The sequence below is a fragment of the Siphateles boraxobius genome, unplaced genomic scaffold (assembly GCF_051911475.1).
Source record: "Siphateles boraxobius isolate OS27281-9 unplaced genomic scaffold, OSU_SipBor_1 208, whole genome shotgun sequence".
Lineage (NCBI taxonomy): Eukaryota > Metazoa > Chordata > Actinopteri > Cypriniformes > Leuciscidae > Siphateles > Siphateles boraxobius.
Genome location: NW_027508820.1, coordinates 495,001 through 497,500, shown reverse-complemented (window position 1 = coordinate 497,500; position 2,500 = coordinate 495,001). Strand labels below are relative to the sequence as shown.

At 37.2% G+C, this 2,500-nt stretch overlaps 5 non-coding genes across 5 annotated transcripts in view; all 5 read right to left on the bottom strand.

Annotated features, from left to right (window-relative positions):
- Positions 1-220: 220 nt before the first annotated feature.
- LOC143745701 (5S ribosomal RNA) lies at positions 221-339 on the bottom strand. The gene has a single exon (XR_013206108.1). It is a non-coding gene; the product is annotated as a 5S ribosomal RNA (ribosomal RNA).
- A 492-nt stretch (positions 340-831) lies between these two features.
- Positions 832-950, bottom strand: LOC143745699 (5S ribosomal RNA). The gene has a single exon (XR_013206106.1). It is a non-coding gene; the product is annotated as a 5S ribosomal RNA (ribosomal RNA).
- Positions 951-1,337: 387 nt separating this feature from the next.
- Positions 1,338-1,456, bottom strand: LOC143745989 (5S ribosomal RNA). Its single transcript, XR_013206370.1, has one exon. It is a non-coding gene; the product is annotated as a 5S ribosomal RNA (ribosomal RNA).
- Positions 1,457-1,841: 385 nt separating this feature from the next.
- LOC143745698 (5S ribosomal RNA) lies at positions 1,842-1,960 on the bottom strand. The gene has a single exon (XR_013206105.1). It is a non-coding gene; the product is annotated as a 5S ribosomal RNA (ribosomal RNA).
- Positions 1,961-2,452: 492 nt separating this feature from the next.
- LOC143745695 (5S ribosomal RNA) overlaps positions 2,453-2,500 on the bottom strand; it is a 119-nt gene continuing 71 nt past the window's right edge. The window contains exon 1 of the ribosomal RNA XR_013206104.1: positions 2,453-2,500. This exon is cut by the window's right edge and continues 71 nt beyond it. This is a non-coding gene — a ribosomal RNA (5S ribosomal RNA).

The following is a 2,500-nucleotide window of genomic DNA, read 5'->3' as shown; positions in this document are numbered from 1 at the left end:
AGAACTTTTGAAAAAACTCAAACTCTTTCATGCTCTCTGAAGAATCTCAGAGACTTTTAAAGGCTTTCTGAAGAAGCTCAGTGAGTCTTTTTTTTAAAGTAAGAAGAACTTTTGAAAAAACTCAAACTCTTTCATGCTCTCTGAAGAATCTCAGAGACTTTTAAAGGCTTTCTGAAGAAGCTCAGGGACTCTTTTTTTTTTTTTTTTTTTAAATCAAAAAAGCTTACAGCACCTGGTATTCCCAGGCGGTCTCCCATCCAAGTACTAACCAGGCCCGACCCTGCTTAGCTTCCGAGATCAGACGAGATCGGGCGTGACCAAGGTGGTATGGCCGTAAGCGAAAACTGCTGCCAAAATTGGGCAATTTAAAAGGTTAGACCATTAATGAAGAAAACTAAGAAGAACTTTTGAAAAATCTCGAACTCTTTCATGCTCTCTGAAGAATCTCAGAGACTTTTAAAGGCTTTCTGAAGAAGCTCAGTGAGTCTTTTTTTTTAAACTAAGAAGAACTTTTGAAAAAACTCAAACTCTTTCATGCTCTCTGAAGAATCTCAGAGACTTTTAAAGGCTTTCTGAAGAAGCTCAGTGAGTCTTTTTTTTAAAGTAAGAAGAACTTTTGAAAAAACTCAAACTCTTTCATGCTCTCTGAAGAATCTCAGAGACTTTTAAAGGCTTTCTGAAGAAGCTCAGTGAGTCTTTTTTTTAAAGTAAGAAGAACTTTTGAAAAAACTCAAACTCTTTCATGCTCTCTGAAGAATCTCAGAGACTTTTAAAGGCTTTCTGAAGAAGCTCAGGGACTCTTTTTTTTTTTTTTTTTTTTTAAATCAAAAAAGCTTACAGCACCTGGTATTCCCAGGCGGTCTCCCATCCAAGTACTAACCAGGCCCGACCCTGCTTAGCTTCCGAGATCAGACGAGATCGGGCGTGACCAAGGTGGTATGGCCGTAAGCGAAAACTGCTGCCAAAATTGGGCTATTTAAAAGGTTAGACCATTAATGAAGAAAACTAAGAAGAACTTTTGAAAAAACTCAAACTCTTTCATGCTCTCTGAAGAATCTCAGAGACTTTTAAAGGCTTTCTGAAGAAGCTCAGTGAGTCTTTTTTTTTAAACTAAGAAGAACTTTTGAAAAAACTCAAACTCTTTCATGCTCTCTGAAGAATCTCAGAGACTTTTAAAGGCTTTCTGCAGAAGCTCAGTGAGTCTTTTTTTTTAAACTAAGAAGAACTTTTGAAAAAACTCAAACTCTTTCATGCTCTCTGAAGAATCTCAGAGACTTTTAAAGGCTTTCTGAAGAAGCTCAGGGACTCTTTTTTTTTTTTTTTTTTTAAATCAAAAAAGCTTACAGCACCTGGTATTCCCAGGCGGTCTCCCATCCAAGTACTAACCAGGCCCGACCCTGCTTAGCTTCCGAGATCAGCCGAGATCGGGCGTGACCAAGGTGGTATGGCCGTAAGCGAAAACTGCTGCCAAAATTGGGCAATTTAAAAGGTTAGACCATTAATGAAGAAAACTAAGAAGAACTTTTGAAAAAACTCAAACTCTTTCATGCTCTCTGAAGAATCTCAGAGACTTTTAAAGGCTTTCTGAAGAAGCTCAGTGAGTCTTTTTTTTAAAGTAAGAAGAACTTTTGAAAAAACTCAAACTCTTTCATGCTCTCTGAAGAATCTCAGAGACTTTTAAAGGCTTTCTGAAGAAGCTCAGTGAGTCTTTTTTTTAAAGTAAGAAGAACTTTTGAAAAAACTCAAACTCTTTCATGCTCTCTGAAGAATCTCAGAGACTTTTAAAGGCTTTCTGAAGAAGCTCAGGGACTCTTTTTTTTTTTTTTTTTTTAAATCAAAAAAGCTTACAGCACCTGGTATTCCCAGGCGGTCTCCCATCCAAGTACTAACCAGGCCCGACCCTGCTTAGCTTCCGAGATCAGACGAGATCGGGCGTGACCAAGGTGGTATGGCCGTAAGCGAAAACTGCTGCCAAAATTGGGCAATTTAAAAGGTTAGACCATTAATGAAGAAAACTAAGAAGAACTTTTGAAAAATCTCGAACTCTTTCATGCTCTCTGAAGAATCTCAGAGACTTTTAAAGGCTTTCTGAAGAAGCTCAGTGAGTCTTTTTTTTTAAACTAAGAAGAACTTTTGAAAAAACTCAAACTCTTTCATGCTCTCTGAAGAATCTCAGAGACTTTTAAAGGCTTTCTGAAGAAGCTCAGTGAGTCTTTTTTTTAAAGTAAGAAGAACTTTTGAAAAAACTCAAACTCTTTCATGCTCTCTGAAGAATCTCAGAGACTTTTAAAGGCTTTCTGAAGAAGCTCAGTGAGTCTTTTTTTTAAAGTAAGAAGAACTTTTGAAAAAACTCAAACTCTTTCATGCTCTCTGAAGAATCTCAGAGACTTTTAAAGGCTTTCTGAAGAAGCTCAGGGACTCTTTTTTTTTTTTTTTTTTTTTAAATCAAAAAAGCTTACAGCACCTGGTATTCCCAGGCGGTCTCCCATCCAAGTACTAA